Below are 22,943 nucleotides of genomic sequence, written 5' to 3' on the forward strand. Positions count from 1 at the left end.
TAAATAAGTACTTGCCACAGGCAAACAGATGCAGGCAAAGTCCATCCCTGATAGTGTCAATAAACGTTGCCAGGCTCTAATGATTAAGGACGCAAACATCTTGTGCTGTGTTGAAACAGAGTTTGAAGATTGATTGGGTAAGAAAACCCATTCAATAATCAGCAGTGGGTCTGATTTCTGAGAATCCCACTGAAATATTAGCGCATGAGGTTGTCGAGCGGGGTTTAAAATAATCAGAAAAAAGGGTATCTCGGGAGCCCATCGATGTGCTTGTCGGAGACTAATTGCTGTAGCAACCTTTTGCAGAGAAGTAGTGGCTTCAGGGTCAAGACTGCGGGGGGAGCGCAAGTCAGTGTCCCCTTTTAGCAGTCTAAATACAGGACCTAGGTCCGCATTAGAAATCCCCAACAGTGGTCGGACCCAATTGATTGTTCCCAACAATTTCTGTACACCATGTAAATTTTGTATGTCTGTCTGTATCTGTAGAGGTTGGGGAGTTATAGTTTGGGCCCTGATGCGCCAACCTAAGTATTTCCATGGAGATATCTTTTGAACCTTTTCCGGCGCGATACAGAGGCCTGCCAAGTTAACGGCAGCCATGACAAGAGCTACAGCTTCCTCCATGACCTCGTGGAGTTGTGCAGCCACTAGGATGTCATCCATATAGTGATAAAACAAGACACTGGGCATCATAGTTCTAACAGGGGTAAGTACTTTAGCTACGTACCACTGACAAATCGTAGGGCTATTCTTCATTCCCTGTGGCAGCACAACCCACTGGTATCTTTGCAATGGGGCTTGCATGTTGACGCTTGGAACTGAAAAGGCGAATTTAGGAGCATCGTCTGGATGCAGTGGGATATTAAAAAAGCAGCCTTTGAGGTCAATAACAGTCAAGTGCCAATCTCAAGGGATCATAGTAGGGGACGGGAGTCCTGGTTGAAGGGCTCCCATGTCTTTCATAGCGTCATTAATTTTCCTAAGGTCATGGAGTAAGCGCCACTTGCCAGTTTGTTTCTTGATGACAAAGAAAGGTGAATTCCAAGGGCTAGTGGAGGGCACAATGTGCCCTCTTGTTAACTGCTCCATGACTAATTCCTGGAGGGCGCGAAGCTTTTCCAGAGGTAGAGGCCATTGATCTACCCAAATAGGGTCATCGGTTTTCTAAGTTAATTTCAGGGTGTCGCGCACTTCAATGGCCCCATCTGAAAACGGGTCCGAATGGACATTCCCCACTGAGACAGTACGTCGCGCCCCCAGAGAACCATAGGAACAGGCAACACAAAAGGCTTAACAGAAGCCGTATGCCCTTCTGGACCTTGGATTTGGATTAATTCCACGCTCTGGTGACTTTGTTCCCCCAATTCCAGCCAATGTCTGGGAAACTTTAGCCAGAGGCCATTGTGGAGGCCACTTGGCCTGGGATATTACTGTAACATCAGCTCCAGTATCAATAATCCCATTTAGCATTACTTGCTGCCCCCCACAAATAAGGGTACATTGGTACACAGGTCATTTCTGGGAAATAGACTGTACCCATAAAATTTGTGGGTCCCCTGTAGATCCAAACCCTCCCTGCCTTTGTTGACGCTGGTTAGGAACTGGGGAGTCCGTCACTATAGGAATCAATACCAATTGTGCTATACGGCTGCCTTTTGGCACCGTGCAGGGAGGAAACGGGGTTCATGCCATGATTTTAATTTCATTAGCACTGTCAGAATCAATGACCCCTGGTAGTACAAAAAGTCCTGACAAGGTGGTAGATGATCTTCCTAACAAAAGCGCTTGAGTTTTTGGGGGTAGGGGCCCCGAAACGTTTGTTAACAATAAGTGAACCGAGGAATTGAGCAACGTTACTGTGTGGGAGGTTGCCAGGTCCAATCCGGCGCTACCGGCTGTTGTTGGATGGAGACTTGAGACACTGCTGGTTCCCTCCGTGGGGGTTGGAACGTTGGCTGCGGTACTTGTATCTGCGCATGTCGCTGCCCCGCGCTCCGTGATTGGTTTCCCTGTATCGGTTGACCTTCGAAATCATACTTAGACCGACATTGATTAGCATAATGTCGCCCTTTTCGGTATCTAGGACAGACCCCAGGGGCCAGGGGCCTGGGGCCTGGTACCAGCACTGGTAGCCAAACAGTTCTTTTTCAAATGACCAGGTTTGCCGCAACCATAAAAATTCCCGGGCCCCCCAGAGCTGTGCATGGCCGCGAAAGCAGCAGCCATGGCTTCAAATTTATGATCCATAGTGCCAATTCTGTTGCAAGCCTCTACCATTTCCACCAGTGTGGGGTTTGGATTCGGGAGAGATTTCAGTAACTTTTTACAACCCACATTAGCATTTTCTACAGCCAATTTTAACAACAAAATCTCCCGCGCTTCCGTATTGTCTATCTGACGCTCCAGAGCTTGCTTCAGCCTGTCAATAAACTGCATATAAGGTTCCCGGGGGTCCTGGGTAATCGTAGTGAAGGTTTTTTGTGGTTTTTGTGAGTCAGGGACCTTAAGAAGGGCTTTTTTAGCTTCTTCACGAGTTGCCTCAAGAGCTTCCCGTGGGATATCCTGGGCTTGAGCCACCGGATCAGAATACTGACCCGTGCCAGTAAGGTGCTCTATAGTCAGCGCAGCTATAGCTGCATTGCCGTGACCCACGTAAGTCATAAGAAGGGCCTGTAGTCCCCCCCTCCAGTGTGACTCCCACAGGGAGTACTGTGTCAGAGTCAGTAACAGTTGCACTAAAGATTTTAAATCATGCGGAGTCGTAAGTGTCAAAAACAGAAGATAACAAACTTGCAAAATACAGGGAAGAAAGCCCGTGCTCAGTAACAGTACGACGCAGTTCCTTAATTACCGGGAAGGATAAAGCCTCCCACTGTGCCCCCCGACCCTGATAAATCACGGGGGCTACAATTGTTTTAGCGATTTCTAACTCCCCCTCCTTCAAGGCTTGGCATCTTATATTAGCCCACACATCGCGTGGGTCAGGGGGGTAGAGATCCGGTTCTTTTTCAGGATCCACCGGACCCGGGTCAACAGGATCCTCCTCTGGGGGATATCTCGCAGCACACACTCCTAAAGGTTTGTTCTCCAGCAGCACCGGAGGCGCTGTGGGAGAGTTGTCCTCCTCCCCTGCTTTGTCCTTATGATTTCTCTCTTGCGCTTTTAAGGTCTCAAAAATACTCCTCCACCAGGGGAGCATACACTGGGCTTCAGCGTTCCCTGTTGTTGCCGTGTCCCATAGTTTCACCCTCACATCGTCCCAAAGTTCCCGCGTAAAGATAGTAGACGCAGTTACAGTGGGCATCTTCACCTGTACCCATTTAAGTATCAGTTTGAGATCGTGCCCGGAAATATTCTTTCCATGTTTATGAAGGATAGCTTTCATAAGCTCATAAACGTCTCTCTCTGGGGAAGACGTCTGACTTCCCATGTTTCCCACAGCTCACCTCTCTGCTCCGGAGGGATTGCTTAGCCCGGCTCCTGCTTCCTTTCAGCAGCTCACTCAACGTCCTGTGGGACTCGCAGCATGCCACGCAGATAGGTGGTTCGCTTCGTATCACATCGGGGTCACCAATTTGCCGCGATTGAGAGCTGGGACACCGCTTGATGCAAGCAGAATGTTTGTTTTATTGTCGTTGCACACACACATTTATACAGATCAAAAGATAGCGTGTTCTAAACTGATTGGTTAAGTTTCAAACTAGGCACTCATTAATTGGTTAACACAAACGCTGACACGGACACATTTTTTCTAAGTTTATCTTAACTAAGGCAATACTTCCTCCTTCAAGATGACTTGGCACCATCTCATTTCCCCCCAGGGCTTGTGACCAACAAGTTCCAGCACGTCCTCCTTTATCAATCGTGCCACACTGGGGGCCCTGCTGAGACCAGTCGAACTCTGACCTACAATGGGTGTCATGCTCAGTATATAAATGGGGGTTGGCTGGGGGGCAGGAATCTGCTCTTCCCATTTTCATGAATTCACATCTTTTTTCCAGGAGTTTGTCTTTTTTCTGGAATTTCATGAAATTCATGATTTCAAGGTTCTGCAATAGCTGCTCGGGGACTGACTGTGGATCGGTCACTGGGTGCTGAGGAAAATTGCATATTCATTATAATCATTAGAATTATCATTATTATTATTATGAGTATTAGTATTTATTTTGTTGCCATGTTAAACTGTCTTTATCTCAACCCACAAGTTTTACCTTTTGTACATTTCTCCTTCCCATCCCGCTGGAGGGGAGGGGAAGGGGTGAGTGAGTGGCTGCCTAGTGCTTAGCTGACAGCTGCCAGGTTAAACTACAACAGTCCCGGACAGCATACAAACCTCATCCACAATGGAGTTCTTAGCCATTTGCTTTGCTAGTCCTGAAGAAAAGTAGCTCTTACCGTCCTTCAGCTCTGGAGATTTAGCTCTGGTGTTCCAGCCTTTAAACAGGCCATAGAGCAGATTGTCATACCTTGGGTCATTCTCGAAAATAGCATTTTTTAGCTTCCTATTCCCACAAGGTTCAGAAGGCTTATTTATCACTTTAGTTTTTCGGTAGAAAAACTACAAAAGCAGTGGGGATCTGACTTTACCCCACAAGGAGTAGACCAGGGAAGTAGAGAAATACAGAGAAAACTGTGTGGAAAGCCAAGTATGTGTAAGAATTTTTTACTTTTCTCAGTTACAATCTATATTTGTTTTGTCTGTAAGAGGTATTCACACTCCCAGAGTCTGCTTTGTTTATGAAAACAGACAAGATTTATTTTAAATGAAAAGGAAGCCGTACCTTTTTTAGTGATGTGTCTAAATCATTGAAGCATATTAGAAGAAAAACGTCGTAGGATTTTGGCACAATTCCACAGGTTATTATTGCTTTGAAATGATGTAAGAACAGTGATCATCACTGAAGCGACAAAGTCTCAGGCAGTAAGGATCCCATGCCAAATTACAGAGACTCAGCAGAGAGACTGCTGCTACAAAATACTGATTTAACAGTAAATCCATATCTTAGTAGCTAGATGAGTAGGGGTTTGCAGAGCAAGCATTTGCAGATTCACGTATCAGGTTCTTTTTCAGCCTTTACTTCAGCCGTGCACCCACTGGAAAGAAATCCCTGTGGGACAGAAGAGGCCGGGCAGAGTTGAAGAGGACGTATCCGTATTTCAGGTTCTCCATATCTGGCTTCCCTTTGCAGAGGATTCTACTGCTCTGGGAACTCTCCACAGCTGTGCAGAAGGGGCTAGATTCCCTTTGCAATGTCTGCTCCCTTCGAAGAGTATGCACAGGCAGCTAACACTGCAAGGGTGGATGAAAGATGAGCGTCTGTATCCACCAGTAAAAGACAAATACTCTGCTACAGAGGAGAGAGCGTAGGGGAAACTAGGAGGAAGTGGCTATCGTATAATGACTTTCTGCTGCTTGGAGATGGCATGGTATTAAGCAGACCTTCGATTTGTTTAAATTACACCTGCAAGAGTACACTAGAACTGCTCTTATGGGTATGAAAAGATGGCTTAGACCTGAAGCAGTTTATATACGCATTTGGAAGGAATGCTTAGAAGGTTGTCTCAATAAGGGTATATGTACTTTTATGATCAATATTGAAATACAATTTGAGGTTTCCACAAAAGACTTTGAATCAAAGGTATCTTTGTGAGTGACAACTTGGAAGCTAATTTTTACATTTCCATCTCCTGATTGTTAGGAAGTTAATGTTAAATGGTAATGTTTACAGTTTTCACAACTGTAATTGTGTTAATGATGGGTTTGCGTGTGTAGGTTCAGGCTTAGCGTGATTGATATTTTAAATAAATTTGTTTAATATTTGCTAAATTACAGGTTTTACTTGCCACGTCTATGAAGAAAATAAAACTGAGATAAGTTATTTCCCTAAACTACAGTCTACAATCAGATTAATTTAAAATTTGAGTGCTTTGATTCTCATTAGTGTTTAGCAAAAACTTTGAGCCATTTTTTTTTTCCTTCTGCTTGCTTCTTTATGGAAATACCTTAGAGCTAGACAGAGAGGAAAATCCTGGCCATTGAATTCAGCATCACCTCTCAGAAAATATTTTGGAGGTTCAGTACAATCTATTGAAAAAGCTCTTCTATCAAAAGAAAGGTAAAATGGGATGAAAATAACTGTTTTTACTTCCTTCGGGTGATCGTAGAACAAATAATCTAATAAATCTGGATTCATCTGAGTATATCAGTTCTTGTTTCTGTACATGTATGTGATCTGTAAATGTGAATTTTTTGCCACCTGCTGCTTATCTGCTCAGATCAGTTAGGAAAGTTTCAAGGCTGAAGACTATGTGTCCTAAGGCCTTTTTGGTGGCAGAGACTGTCCTGGTGACCCCTTGATCTGGATACATCATTGCCATTTAACAGGAGATCCTTACTCAACTACAGTCTCCTTCCAGGAGCAAGCAGGCTACTGTAGCTGTATCTGTATAGCCTCTGTCAGCCACAGCTCAGTGTGGATTTGAGTCAACAGTGCCTGTAGGCGTGTGATCTGAGTTAAAGTCCAACCTTGTGCACAAGGTTTTGTAGTATGTGGGTTTCTCTTTCCCAGTAAATTGAGTCGTCATCTAGGTACCAAGGAGGATCAGGACATTTAGGCTCAATCATCGCGAGAACAAATATTACATGCATTAGCAGACCTTCCTTCCACTAACATATCTAGTGAGCACCGTGTGTTGTCAAGAATTCTAACTCTGTGAGGAGGACAAGGGAGAAAAGACAGTAAATAACCCTTCTACCCCTTTCTCCTCAATCTAAACCAATGAGGAGGAGACTTAGTCAAAAGGCCTTAGATTCTTAGCAACCCCTGTTCTCCCAGAAGGGGAGACAAACACAGTAAAAATAATATGCATATATTTTAACAAAACTTGTTCTTCTGCTGTTGTCTGCTCCATAATACCTGGAATAAATGCCTTTACAGCTCATCTGCTACTGAACAGCTGGTGTCTTCCTCTGTGGAAGGTACCAAGTGACCCCATGTAGCTGCCACATTGTTTGAAGACCTGGGCTTGTATCTGGCAGCTCCAGTTATCAGGTTAAGCTTAACAGAGTTAAAATCAAGCTGTGGATCCACACCTCTTTCCTCCATGATGATGGTTCTCTGCCTCATTGTGGCCCTCCCTACTATCTTTCCATCTTCTCATTCATTCATAGCGTTTCCATTTTCTAGCTTTTCACATTCTGGCCATTGTTTGATATTGTTGATTCCTTCTGCAAAAGTCCCTTTACACACTACGAGTCTCATCCAGGCTTTCACTATCTTACGTCTTTATTAGTACAAAATCATTTTCATCTGCTTTGGCAAATCCCTCTCTTTGCATAGCCATTCAGACTGCTGCTGCAAAGTGCTGTTCCATGAGTCATTAATTTTGATCACATTACTCTTGTCTTGGAAGCTTTTCACTGGCTTTTTTTCTTTTCTATTTTATCAGACACAGGCCACTTGTCATCTCTTTCAAGGATCTTAATATCTTTGCCTTTCCATTTCAGTTCTGTTCACTATTCAAATGACTTCTTGCAACTTTTTCAGCCTACAGCATCACCCACATTTTCCACAGAGTCCTCTGTAAACCTTTGCAAAGTTACATCAAGATTGTCCTTCAGTCCCTCCTTCACAGTCTCTTTCTCTGTGAAGATAGAAAAGACTTTGACAACACTGAGCCTGCTGATACTCTGGAGCCAATACTTCCAGGGTATTTGAAGCACAGCTCTTTATTTTACCTGATATGTTAGCTGGTTTTCTGCATGCGAACTGTCTGGGGAAAGGATTAGGGTTTTTGTTCTGTGCTTCTATTTCCCAGTCTTGGTAGTCTTAGTTCTCTTCCATGACTGAACTTCCTACCCAACTGTGGATTACTGCCAGATGGCAGTGTGACTTTTTTAAAGCAACATATAGATATGCTGACATGAGCCTAAATGAGAATACAACTATACTGGTATACTTCCTGGAATGGTATAAGCAATGCTGGCGTAAATACTTGGGACAACGGAAACTGAAGCTTTTATTACAGTTAAATAGTCAAAGCTGCAAAGTGTCCTTATTTAGGAAACCTGTAAGTCTCTCTGATTTATTTTACCATCAGACACTGAAAGGGTGGAGATGGGAATATACTGCTGTGAGCCGCATCAATATTATGACAACGAGGGCTAGAAAATAAATGTGTAGATATTTAGTATACAAGATTATACAGGCAAAATAGAGGTCAAATTGCCTGTCAGGACTAAGAACATTTTTTGGGGGATGACAAGACCCTCGGTGACCACATCACCATTCGTCTTCGTCAGTTGCCATGTCTATGAAAGCCTCCTCCCCAGTTCCTCAGCACATGCACAGAGGTCACCTCAGACAATAATAATTATTGCAAAGAAATTTAATATTTAGAAATACGATCTTGTCTTATTTTCTGTTTTAATTATTTTTTGGGCTTCTAAATGTTCTTCATCAATTCCCTCTCCCATTGGATTTTTTCCCAAAGAAGCATTCCCAGCATCAGGTCCTTAAAGCAATATGACAGGTGCTCACAGCTTCTTTGCCATGACAAAGAAATGCTAAGGCATTTTTTCTCACAGTTGCTGTAGGTTTAGGCTGCCAGGAACTAATTAAGTCAGTATGATCATATGCCTGTCCTTTAAGCTGAATAAAATGGAATAACCCAATCAGTCATATTTGTTTAAAGAACTGGATTAAGAGTTGGAACTGGCATGTTAGCAGTAGGAGATACAACATTTTGATCTCTTCTAAATGCCTTAGTCGAAAAAAGTGAAGCTTTGATATACCTAAAAATAAATCCCTTCCCCAGATGTCAGTCCATGGAGCTGAACTGATGCAGCAACAAGATTTAGGAAGAGCTCAGGCGAGGCTGCACTTGTGAGTCTTTGTTTTCACAGGGAGAGATCTTACCACAAAGCCCTACATATAATCCCTCTAGATCATATACTGTAACCAAGAAGCTGAGGCCCTAATTGAGCAACTCTTGTGTTCCGCTAAGCACATGTTAAGGTTATAGGTCTCTGTCTTTCTCATGTCATGTCCTTATTAGTTACATGACAAGAAATGATATGCAGCAGTTGTTAAGGAAGTGGAGAAATAGAGACTGCCATAGGAAATGATTGATAAAACCTTCTGCAGGGGTTATGCCTGGCAGTGTAATGGGGAAAAACAGTTGGAGTAAAATTCTGTTTATAGAAGCAGCTCCAAGCTCTCTAATCACTCTAGCTCTTACAGTGAAATGCTTGCTATGAAATTTGGCCAAATCACTGGAGAAAGAATTAAGCCTACAGAGATGGATCCAGAGCTTAGTTAGATACCAGCTAGAATACCAGTTTTCTCCCCTTATGCATCTGGGCTGAGGCAGACTGGTCCCGGATCCCAAGCCTTTAGATCAACATTTGATTGGAGCATGGCATCTTTTTTTTTCAGCCTGAATAAGTATTTAGATTTCTTTTCCATAGCAAGTTGACAGGACATTGAGCACAAGGTTTGATGTAAGTCAAGTCTCACCTGCGGTGAATCCAGGACACTGCTAAAATGCACACCTTTGTGCAAGAATTTGGGATTTCTCCTGGCCCAGTCATGTAGCTGTCCCTCTGAATGGGCAAGCACAGGAAGAGCGTTATTTTCTTGGGCTGTGGTCTGAGCAAGAGAAGCCACCTCAGTCTGTTCTTGACTGTTGTCTATGAGTATAAGTGAGCCTGTACAACTAGATCGGGTTCAGTGCTGCGCCCAGCTCAGACCAACTTAGTTCATTCCCTCTTCCTACTACAGAATAGGAAAAGTAGGTCTCTGAATCTCAGAGGGGGGAATGATGTGATAAAAACACATCTCTGTCAACATCAGCTTCTGACAAGCATTTAATCAGATAGGGCTAAGTAGATTGCAAAATTAAGCAATATAAAGGCAACAGATGTTTTGACTAAACAGAAGTATTTTGATAGTCAGAAGTGAATGGCAACTGTCCATCCTTCTTTAATGTGGGAAAAACAGGCTGACAGCACTACAGCATTTGTTGCCTTTTCAAAATGCCATTTGCATTATGGACATTCACAAGAAATGTCACTTCAGCCCAGCAAGCTCATGGCTGAGGGTCTGTCATTTCCCATCCAGTTTGCACAGTGAATCAGGCACTGCAATAGAGGGGAGCAGAAGGCAGACGACTGAGGTAAGCGGGGAGACGGCTTGCTGAGAAAGCTTGGCAAGACAATTTTCTCTCAGCTTTAACCAAACTGACAAATGCTAAGAGAATGCCATTTACATGAACACCGTGATCAGCTTGCAAATAAAGTTTGGTGATTCACAAGCTGCCTCTGTCCTTCTGAAACAATGTTTGTAAGGCTGTGAAATACTGCATTTTCAATACAGTGACATTTAGGTTACAATAACATAGACAGCTGCTTGTGTTAAAAAATGCCTGCAATTTGCACTAGCCCAAGGACACCCAGAAATGGTTTTGTCACCACAGTTGCAACCCTATTTGACACTGTGACCTGCATTCACCTCCTCCAACACTGTCCACAGTCCTTCCAACGGAACTGGAGCTTCCAGAAACTGCTGCACCATTTCCTGTGAGCCAGAACTTCTGCTAAATGGAACAGGGATGTGTAGACATCAGCAAGATGACTTCAGCCCTGCCTTTGAAGCTACTAATAGCTAGATTGAGCCTGGTTCTGGCCTTGTTGGTGAGCCCAACACATAAGAGGGATTAGAGACTGTTCACAGCTATCCAAAAAAGAGAGCTGAATGAAATAAAATGCTGGCCCGGGCCTTTTTCACCTACTTATAGCTTAACTGGAGTCTCTGTAAGAAATCTAGGAGAAGAGTATGTGGCCAAGTCTAGTTTGCAAGACTCACCAAGCCAGCAGGTTAGCTGATTGCTTAGGCTGCCTTCAGCATCAGGAGTTTATTGCCCACATGGGTTAAGCAGACTTTCTGGGGTCTTATCAATCACATGTGATGCAGTCAAGCTTTTGGAGTTCCCCTGGGTAGGTAGGATATTACTACATTTGTCCTTGCAATACTGTATTTCTATAAATAAAGTCTGACTGGTGAGTAGACTTTGGGGGCAAATAAAGATCCTGCCATCAGTTTTAGCAAGAACAGAAATTAAAATATATCACAAAATTCCTGTAACACTAAATCCCTTCTCCCACCTCACCCCTGCCTTGTTGCAATCATCACCCTAAACAGATTGATGTCTACATGCAGATGGCTCTAGGACTGTGTCAACGGGCACAGTGATGCTGAACTGATGGTATCAAAAGCTGGGGTAACAGTGGTCTCATCCCGGTTTGAATCTTCTCTTACATGAATAATTTGGGGGGCAGCACCTGACTCCAAAAAGACACAAAAATAAAAGTTAAAACTAGCAAGTTAATTGTGGCTTTCTTCTAAATAGTAAAAGCTACAAGCTGCTGCAAGAATTTTGGAGTGGTGACATAGATGCTGGCTTTGCCATGAGCATTCTCCGGGGAACGAGTACAACAGCAGCCTAATACATTTTACTCATTACCTGAGCAGAATTTATCCCAAGTGTGAGCATGATGGCATTTCACTGAATGCAGCCAGCTTCACTGATCAGAAAATGAGAGCCCACAGTGCTTAGGAAACAGCCTATGAGAATGAAAATTACATAGATGTTAATGATGTAGAGATAATAAGGATCATTTGGATTTTGTCAGGGCTACGTATTCTATTTATCACAATGACTTTTAGCGTGCTCTCTTGGAGGTGAAAACTTGTCTCACAAGTGTCTCTCATTCCAAAAAGTTTTGTGTTTCTGTAGTAACTTTTTCTAATTTACATTTAAAATCTAGCAGTACCTACAAGTTTAGCTCAGCGAACTCTCCTGGTTGTGATATTGCCAGGGTGGATTTAGCCTATTTGGAACATACGTAATACAGTCTGACCTTCAGGACATATACATTATACACAACATCTGTACAAATTAGCCACTCATCCAAAAAATATTTTTCCTAATAAAATCATGACATTTTAACAAATGCCATTCTCTTAAGCTAACCAACAATTAGTATGGGGTTTATTATCACGTGGTGTAGATGAATTCTACTTGAAATATTTTAAGATTACGCAAAAATCTGTTTTTAATTTCCCAGAAGAACAGGCTGATTGCACCTGCTTTTTCAGTCTCTTTAAATTACCCCTAGTTTATTGTAAAGCATATGTATCTTCAAGCCATGATCCAGAAAATTGTAAAGCACGTGTATCTTCAAGCTACGATCCAGCAAAGCTGGTTAATAAACACATTTTGAAAGTTTTACTGGGTGTAGATCACAAAACTGCTTCATCTATGGGCAAAACAAGTTATCTCAACAGCATCAGATACTGGACATAGTTGTACAATTTGGTATGAACAGCAAAATTAATCAAGCATGATTAGAAAGAAATTTACAACTTACCATCACGTATTTTTGATGCTGCATCTTTGGAACTGCAGGTTTCAGGTAACCTTCAGCTGTTTTCAGAACCGTGAAAACTTCCTCCAGTCTTTGACTTCTAAAGGAAAATGTGACAGTTATAAGCACAACCCTACATGAAGACCTCCACAAATGGCTTGAAATAGCTTTCCTAAGCACAGACATCAGGTGTCTCCAGGCCTTGCAGAATAAGACTTGAGATGCATTATAGCAGGAATCCGGGGATCTTACTCTAACCCTAGGAAGCCTAGTCTCAGACCCATTACTGGTCCCGGTCTAAGTGTTTCCTGTCTTGGGCATTTGAACATTCTAGGCTTTCTGGAAGATAACCCAAATAAAAAAACAAATAAAACAACCAAAAAATCCTGGAAGACTGATTTATGAAAAATCACTATATCAGCTGGACATTTAATTCCAGAAATATCTCTCAAAGGACCAAATACGAGACAGCATAAACTTTATCAGAATACCAGTTATTGAACCCATGTCCTCTTCTCACATGGGCAGTTCCTTTACATATTCAGTTCAAGTGCACAATCTAAACAATAGTAAAAGCATATCACAGCATTTCTTTCACTCTTAAATCCACGGCAATTAAAAATAAAACAGTCACAACCAGCTGGAAAGATCCCCTTCTTTCCGACTCCCCATCAAATCAGAAGGGATGTGTGAAACACCCGCTCCCACACAAGAGAATCATCAGTGCTATTTGGTGTTTGGACTCCCTTTAACAAAGAAAATCTATCTATCTCATCTCCGTGGAAAGAGGATTTTAACAGATTAGCCACACAAATCTCCATTTGCTCAAGCAAATTGTCTGGACTCCGCTGACCAATGCACATCTAAGTTTTATTATGATGTGAGTTGATCGATAAATTTTATTGAGAAAGAGAGAGAGACTCGGGGCTTTTCTGTCAACACAATGCTCCAGATTTCCTCCAATATAACGGATACAGCGAAGATGAATGTCTAAGTAAATTAATAAGTAAATTCCTACCTTCTTGTAGCTGACTGAGCTGAGCCACTCTCCATCATCTTTGAGAGGTCCTGGAGGACAGGAGAGGTGCCCGAGGACTGGAGAAAGGCCAATGTCACTCCAGTCTTCAAAAGGGGCAAGAAGGAGGACCCAGGGAACTACAGGCCAGTCAGCCTCACCTCCATCCCGGGAAAGGAGATGGAGCAGCTTATCCTGGAGGCCATCATGAAGCAAGTGGAAGAAAAGAAGGTTATCAGGAGTAGTCAGCATGGATTCACCAAGGGGAAATCATGTCTGACCAATCTGATAGCTTTCTACGATGACATGACTGGCTGGGTAGATGAAGGGAGAGCCATGGATGTTGTCTACCTTGACTTCAGCAAGGCTTTCGACACAGTCTCCCATGATATCCACCTAGGGAAGCTCAGGAAGTGTGGGCTGGATGAGTGGTCGGTGATGCGGATAGAGAACTGGCTGAATGGCAGAACTCAGAGGGTTGTCATCAGCGGCTCTGAGTCTAGTTGGAGGCCTGTAACTAGTGGTGTCCCCCAGGGGTCAGAACTGGGCCCAGTCTTGTTTAACTTCTTCATCAACGACCTGGATGAAGAGTTAGAATGTACCCTCAGCAAGTTTGCTGATGACACCAAACTGGGAGATGTGGTAGACACACCGGAAGGCTGTGCTGCCCTTCAGCGTGACCTGGATAGGCTGGAAAGCTGGGCAGAGAGGAACCTGATGAGGTTCAACAAAGGCAAATGCAGGGTCCTGCACCTGGGGAGGAACAACCTCATGCACCAGTACAGGCTTGGGACGGACCTGCTGGAGAGCAGCTCTGCGGAGAGGGACCTGGGTGTCCTGGTGGACGACAGGTTAACCATGAGCCAGCAGTGTGCCCTGGCTGCCAAGAAAGCCAATGGAATCCTGGGGTGCATCAAGAAGAGTGTGGCCAGCAGGACGAGGGAGGTTCTCCTTCCCCTCTACACTGCCCTGGTGAGGCCTCATCTGGAGTACTGTGTCCAGTTCTGGGCTCCCCAGTTCAAGAAAGATGAAGAGCTACTGGAGAGAGTCCAGCGGAGGGCTACAAGGCTGATGAGGGGACTGGAACATCTCCCCTACGAGGAGAGGCTGAGGGAGCTGGGCTTGTTCAGCCTGAAGAAGAGAAGGCTGCGAGGGGACCTTATAAATGCTTCTAAATATCTGAAGGGTGGGTGTCAGGAGGATGGAGCCAAGCTCTTTTCAGTGGTGCGCAGTGACAGGACAAGGGGGAATGGGTACAAACTGAGGCACAGGAAGTTCCGTCTGAACATGAGGAAGAACTTCTTCCCTCTGAGGGTGACGGAGCACTGGAACAGGCTGCCCAGGGAGGTTGTGGAGTCTCCTTCTCTGGAGATATTCAAGACCTGCCTGGACAAGGTCCTATGCAGCCTGTTGTAGGTGACCCTGCTTCAGCAGGAGGGTTGGACTAGATGACCCACTGAGGTCCCTTCCAACCCCTACTATTCTGTGATTCTGTGACTGAAATGCTCCCACATGACAAAAACTGTGGGACAAAACAAACTACAAGTGTGTTTCATAACCCAGTAACCTACTGCCTTGAGAGGGCTATAAAGGGGATCTTCATACTGTGTATAGGAAGGGTCTTGTTCTGGTGTTGAGTGGGAGCATAGTAATGTAAATTATCAGCAAAAGCAGCTGCTCAGTGTTGGCTTGGGTGTATATCCACAGCGCCTGCTTCCACAGCACCTCTGTGCCTGGCTGTCATGTTTAAGATACTGCTTTCTGTCTGGGGAAACCTTGAAGCAGATCATTGAAAAGTCATGAAAACCAAGTTTCTAGTTCCCGGTAAGAAACTGAAAGGGGGAAAAAATGTCTGGAATCAACTGTATCAGTTATATACCAACAATAGCATGAATAGGTCCCTGAGACGCACAAGCAGAGTTGGTCTGACCAGTGAAAGTGTAGGAGACCAGGCATCAGAAAACCACCAGGTTTACTTTGTGACCATAAATATCACACATTATCTGTCGGTCAGGAGACTGGTGGAAAGGACTTGCAGTTACTCTCCGCAAATAAAGTGACAACACGGCTCATGGTGCTAGCCTGGGAAGATAGCACTCATCAGTGCAACAAAGGCACATTTGACTCACAAATTAGCCTGCTGGTCCTCAGCACAACTGAGGCAGAACAAGCTCCTATTTGCACTATAAAATCAAGCAACTGTTTCTGTGCTCTGTAAAGCCACAAATACAATGCTTTATTTACTCCTGTTTCTCTATTCTCCCAAACTTCTCAAACACACTTACTTTTCTAAAAGTTTCAAATTTATACTCACCAGAGAGTAAGTAAAGCCACAAGAAATCTAGACTTGCGGAGCTTCAGGTAAGTTGTGTGGTACTTTCCACGGAAGTGTAGGGTTTTGAAGTAGAATTAAATGGATATATAATAACCTCATAGTTTTTCAGCTATAGGTCTTCCATAAAAGCTCAGACAACAACAATTAATCACGTACAAAGAGATATGCAAGACTTTGGGAGACACATATAGACAATACTTCTGCCTACCTCAGCTCTTTGCTGCAGTCACAAATTTATCATAGTACCAATCTACACAAGTTATAAATAAATCCAAATGTGCGATGTTTCTGGATGTTCTGACCCTCAAACTCTTAAAATGTGGTAATAGTTTTAACATGGCCTGAAATAGTCACAAAGAATGCACAGTACACCATGGTATTTGTTAGCTCTGCCTCTTGTGCTGCAAGCAGGTTAAGCACAACCATCCTGGAAAAATAAACACTGGGAAGACTGAACGGTCTTTTCTCCTGCAAAGAAGGACTTGGGGGTGCTGGCTGATGAGAAGGTCAACATGACCCGGCAATGTGTGCTTGAAGCCCAGAAGGCCAACAGTATCCTGGGCTGCATCAAAAGCAGCATGGCCAGCAGGCCGAGGGAGGGGATTCTGCCCCTCTGCTCAGCTCTGCCGAGACCCCACCTGGAGTCCTGCATCCAGCTCTGGAGCCCTCAGCACAGCAAAGACATGGACCTGCTAGAGCGGGTCCAGAGGAGGCCACAAAAATAATCCGATGGCTGGAGCACCTCTGCTATGAGGGAAGGCTGAGGGAGTTGGGTTTGTTCATCCTGGAGAAGAGAATGCTGTGGGGAGACCTTATTGTGGCCTTTCAGTACTAGTTTTTGAGCACACCAATTTTGGTCCGCATGCTGTCTCCTCCTCAGGACAGCATGTGCTACTGTACGTGGGCATTCATTCTGCACCTCAGTGCAGTGTTTTTCTAGGCCAAAACTTTGTCCTCTCCTTCAGCGTCTGTTTAAGTTCTCCCAGCATAAACACAACACCAGAACTGCCACCCACATTTTCTTTGTTTGGGCAATGTAGTGAGCAGCAAGGCAGCAAAACATTTAGCAGATGGCTGGCCCAGAAATTACCATTACAATCTAAGTGGGCAGCTGCTAGGCTCCCAAGTCTCCCAGCCCTGCATCCTTTGCATAAAATACATATTCTGCCCCACTGCTTTACAAGCTTACTAAGTGGCTTCAAAGCGTTGCTGTGTACTTGGCACACATGCACACTTACCAGTTTGTCTCCTGACCGTGTACTTCACTTGAACATCCTTTCCATATTAGGAGCTGTTCTGGCTTGTAGTGGCACTGTGATTGAAACTGAGGGATATCTGAGTACCTTCAGTGATGGCACGTATACCTGAACTACTACATACTTTGGCCTCTTTCTGCATATTTGATCCTTTTCTCCACCTGTCTGTCCCTGCAAGACTTCTGTTAGTACAGCCATCTTCATCCTTGTCACACTGTCAGTGTGCCAAAATTGTCTGAACAGGGAAGCAGAGAAAGGTAATTTAAAGTAAGATATAGAAGCATGAGACCATTTGGCCCTCCCATTTTTTGTCAATGTTTGGCCATAATTCACTTGATATAATTCCTCATACATAATTTTAGCAAAACTTCCTCCCTTACTGCAAGGTGCTTTACAAGTATTTTGATACTAATTCATCACCCTAAGGCTGCACTTCTTGAGGGAGGAATTCTTTGTCACTGATCTAGGAGGAAAGTTTGCTGGGCTTGGAGTCAGGAGTTCTTTCTTTTTGGACAAGTACCAGGTTCTCTTTGGCTCTGGAAACAGCAATGGTGGAAACCCCTCTAAATCTCTCCCATCTAATTTCTCAGCTGATATTTTGATCCCTTCACTTACATTTATGCTACACTTGTGGGGCTTCAGGCATAGACTAAAGTGCAAACCCCTCGCTCCTTCTCCCACACTCCGTGGCTAGAATTGCTTGAGGTTGATTAGTTCCTCAGAAGACCTGGCCATGGGTAATTGCTTGGGTTACCTGCCCCTAAACCTGGCTCTCTTTCTGCCTCATGATTTTTATTTTGTGCCTTCTTGACTCTTTGGCTTTCCTACAGACAGCGTGTTGGAAGCAATGGCAGAAAGCGCACCAGCTGCAACTGAACCCAAGTGTCACCTGTCATCTTACCTCCTGAGGTTCCCACTTGTCAGTACTCCCAGGCAGCCACAGCAGCTATGAATTCAACAATTAATGTTTCATGTTTCAAAAACAACTACAAGTAGTTGACAAGTAAATTCTTTATTCTCAGTCCTACTTTCTAAGCTTCATGAGCTCAGCTGAAACATGATGTTAGATCATGGTATATAAGCATTTCTGGGTGGAAGTAGACACCTATGAAGATATTAAATGTTCAAGGTGCTCCTGCTTTGTGATTACTGATTAAACACGTGTATCCCCAATGGCCACACAGCTGCAGACAGTATTTTTGGCAGTTGTCCTAGTATTGTCCAAGTGCTACCTGTCACACCATCATGTCAGCTACAATGCAGTGTGTTCCCTATTATGAGAGGCTGATTCTGTGAGTTAGAACAAACATGCCAAGGGACATGTTTTTAGTTGATTCACAAGAGTCTTTGTTACTGTGGCTTTAGGCATTTTGCGGGAAGGGGGGAGCAGAGTCTGGCATAACCCAAGAGAACAAGGTGTTTTGCCAAGGAGAAGAGTACGGATAGGAAAACTTGCTACCCTAATGTCAACACAATACAGGATTTTTTGGTCATGAGTACCTAACCATGCAAACATGCATACAGGGAAGAGGGAATTAATTTAAATTAATAATTTCTGAAGTTTTTTGTTTAACTATTATCTCATTCCCTAGCCCTGTTTTGACCTCATCAGACTGTCTGTCTTCAAACTAAGATTTCTGTAAGGGCACTGTAAACCTCCCATTTGGTTATGGCACCAGGAGTCAGTCTTTGTTTAGCTTTTATCTAGCTCTACTGGCATAGCCAGAGTGAGCTGGCCTTGGAGGCTAATTGCTTCACATTTCTGCCAGTAACAGGCTGGGAGGGGTTCAAGCTCGTGGAGACGACAGGGAAGGAACGGTGGAAGTTGTAGAGATAAAAGTGCTGAGAAACAGCACTTCACATTGCACTTATGCAAGTAGCTGTGTCTTTGCATACTATAACACTATGAGTGAACTGGAACATGGCATGGACAGATCTTGCTAGCCACAGTAAGAAATGTCAGAAAACTGTTTCAGTCCAGTGTGGGAAATGGAGAGACCAGGAGACTTCTTGGCTTTCACAGAAGTCAGCCAGGATGAGAAAAAAGTCTGATCAAGTGTAAATTCTCCACCGATTTTGAAGGAAACAAAAAATGTTTCCAGATTTCCAACTGTTTTTAACCCTCACAGGAAACCATGGTTGAACGTGGAGCATAACTGAGGGAGGAAAGGTTAGGATCACAGTTCCCTGAAGAAGAAAGCACAAGGGGTGAAAACTTGCTTGAAACGAGCTCTGCAGTACAAACTGTTGTGCTTAGCATGTCGGTGGTCCTATGAGTCCTCAGAGAGCCACATCCAGCTGACTGTGAAGCTTCATGGTAGCACTGGCCATCAGAAGAGTCTGTCCCAGGTGGTGGCTTCTGCCATACCTGCCACAGAAACTTCTGTGGCTCTCCACGTGCTCCAGAAACCACACAGATCTATGAAAGATTTTGTTCAGTCCTGACACACTGTGAGGAAAGCAGGAAGTAGTATAGATCTATAAACATGCTCAGAGGGAGCAATTACTTCTGGCATGTGAATGATAGGATCAATACGTACACATTCTGAATAGTCTTTGCCCCGCCTGCTCAGTGCATAGGGGAGATTATATTTAGCAGTGCAAGTTGTCTGCCAAGGTAGATTTTTCTTTACTACCTTCACTTACCTTTACTTTAGCCTGGGAAATGCCAGGGGAGAGACATCTCGTGGAAGACCACAGGTGGAGAGACAGCGTGCTTCTAAAAGAGAGAAAAAGTTTGGAACAAGCTTGCAAATCCAATAGCTAGGTTAATTAAAATATTTCGTCTTGTCATTCTGATGTTCCTGGAAGCAAACCATAATACTTAATAGTGCCCTTCAGGGTCAGACCATGCTTTGCTTCTCTTCTAGCTGCCTCTCCCAGTCACTGTTGAGCGCAAGCCTCCAGCTTATAGGGACATCAAGCTTATTAATCAGATTTCAGATGACACCACGTTATATTGGCCTGAGTCCCAGAATCACCAGGTGTTTTCTGCTGAAGACTGGGTCTCATACATTAGATTGATCGTCCATTTCTGGGCATTGAGTGGAAACCCATTCTCTACAGTTATGCTGATAAGATATCACCAAACAAGGTACATCACAACCTGTGAAAGATTAGATGTATTCCATAGTAACAGAAAGCATTTTGTGCTAAAGTAGAAGTGCTCTGAATAGTGTAGCATGGAAGATGAAAGTCTTGAAACAAACTCTTCCAATGTCCACAAGTTGCAGGGAGGCTGTAATATGGAGTTGCATTAAGCTTCTGCTGAATCTATAGAATTTGAGCGTTGGTGTCTTCAAAGTACTTAGAAAATCTTAAATTGGATCTCCCTGAAAAGCCATACAACAAAATGACAGAAGTCAAAGACTATGTTTCTCGTGACTCGAAGCTGAAATCAGTAGCATGGACTCAATGACATGAGAAAAGAGCAGAAAATAAGCAAAAAAGAATACTGACACCAAAAATAAAAAAAGGAAGATCTATCATGTTTGAGGAGAAGGCAAATATTTGAGAAAAAGACAAAAATAATTCCCAAACCACTGCACATCCCAGCCACAGTGACACATTCAGGACTCCAGGTTGCTCCTCTATGTCTTCCGCCTCAGGTTCTCCGAACAGTTCTGCCTTTAACATGCTACCATGGTATGGCTCCTCCTTGGACCAGAGACTACTATCAGGAGGTAGCTGCCCCAAGTATATTTGCTCAAATTTAACGTGACCTCCAAGCAATTCTTGCTCTGATATTGTTGGTAATAAAAAGTGCAACATAGCTGCATACTCTAAAATACTGGACAGTAGGACATAGTCATACTTGTGAGCTGAGGTAGGCATAAAAGCCAGTGTTGCACCATTCCCAAGAAACAGCCTCTAAACAAAATCACTGGAAAAGGATATATCACAGAATCACAAATGCCAGGGGTTGGAAGGGACCTCTGGAGCTCATGTAGTCCAAGCTCCCTGCCAAAGCAAGGTCACCTAGAGCAGGTTGCACAGGACCTTGTCCTGGTGGGTTTTGAATATCTCCAGAGAAGGAGACTCCACAACCCCTCTGGGCAGCCTATTGCAGTGCTCCATCACCCTCAGAGTAAAGAAGTTCTTCCTCATGTTCAGATGGAACTCTCTGTGCTTCAGTTTGTGCCCGTTGCCCCTTGTGCTGTCACAGGGCACCACTGAAAAGAGTCTGGCCCCAGACTATATGCCAGTCAAGGTTTATTTCTCCAGGTTAATCAGGGAGTACGCAGGAAAAAGACCTGACCTCCAGGTGACACAGGTTATAGAAGAGGTTAAAAACCCAGGACAGGTACCATCTCAAAAGGAAAGATACCATTTCCTTTGCTGCCTCTCTCTATTCAGCTTCAGGACTCTTCCCTCATTCATGGAGGTTGACTGTAACTAGTTCAGTCCTGAACACATACTCTCTCTGCCCTGAAATTCAAAATCTGTCTTTCCTTATGTCTGAAAGACATAATTTCTTGTATGTTTCCAAGTTTTTGAGGCAAGCAAAGGGAGCTAGACCCTTTCCTGGGATGCTGTTCTTCCTGGCTCATCATTGAGCACTGAGAGTCGTGATCCTACAGCTCAGTTCTCTGAGCCCCTGCTGGTCTCAGCCTCATTTATTCACTTCTTTGCCTTCTCCTACTTCAAATTCCATTTCTCCTGTGAGTCTCTCTCAACCACCAACAATGACAGAGCAGTACTTCAACAGGTGTATAACAGCAGGGCACCAGAATAGATTTTTTTTAAGAAAAAAATGGGAGTTTCAAAACCATGTTCTGTTTAGTCTACAGCACCTTCTGAAATGACGTAACAATATTTCCTCTTGTACTCCTCCTAATTTTTTCTTTCTCCACCCCTATCATAATTCAAATTGGAAACTCGTTTCTTCCTCAGAAAGTAACAGAGAAGCAAGCAACAGAATAGGGAGTTATAGCTCCATTTTTTTAAGACTTCATGTTCTTCAAAGGAACGAGAGCCCAGTTCTGCATCACCAGGATGAACTGCCTGAGGCACAACAGTCTCCTCTAAGGCTTTGCAAACACCAATGGAAATGAGAAATCAAATGTGAGCCCTTCCTCACGTCATACTGAATCCTCCGGAGTTACTGGAGTTCTTCTCTTTCTTCTTCTTTGTCTCAGCTGGCTGGTCAGATGGTCTCCAAAACTCAGGCCAAAGGGCAAGTGAAGTGTAGAGGAAGGTCCTGCTGTCCTGACTGAAAGGGAAGTTATTTCCTCTGATGGAGGGGGAGTGTATTTGCCAGCTCACAGAATTCTTCAATGTGGTGTATTTTACTGAGTATTAGTGACTTTCAGAGGCCTTCAGCGATGCATAGTATTCAATGCTGCCAACTCTCATGATTTGATCACATTATTTCTGAGTTTTTTTCTGAGGAAAAATGATACACCCTGGTTTTGTTACCCTTTCTCCTTCAGATAGCACAAGCTTTAGAACACTGCAGGTGCATATATAAACTCAAAGTCAGTCAGGGACATTAAGACTGATGAGGAAGTTGAGGTCTGAAGCCTGGGAATAGTCCCCAGAGCTGGGAAGAGGGTCTGGGGCAAAGAAGGCAAACAGCCCAGAGCAGGAGACAGGATGTCTCAGTGTGAGTAGGTGGGAAGATGGATAGGGAGCTCACAGAATTGGAGACCAATTCACCGATGTGGTTGCCGAATGGACTATGGCTGCTGTAGGGATGGGGAAGAGGAGGTAGAGACGAAGTGGCCAGTGAATAGAGAGCAGACTCGACATAAAAACGTGTTGCTAGTTTTAGGTTTGGGACTGACATATGGAAGGAGATGGAGAATTATATCCCCAAACTCTGAGTGTCGGTCTTCTCCAGCTGTCAGCATACAGCTGTGAAATGCAACAATAGAATGTGTGCTGTGCTGGGTCTGGTGGAGGTCCGTG

The sequence above is a fragment of the Opisthocomus hoazin genome, chromosome 1, assembly GCF_030867145.1.
Source record: "Opisthocomus hoazin isolate bOpiHoa1 chromosome 1, bOpiHoa1.hap1, whole genome shotgun sequence".
In the NCBI taxonomy this organism is placed as follows: Eukaryota; Metazoa; Chordata; class Aves; order Opisthocomiformes; family Opisthocomidae; genus Opisthocomus; species Opisthocomus hoazin.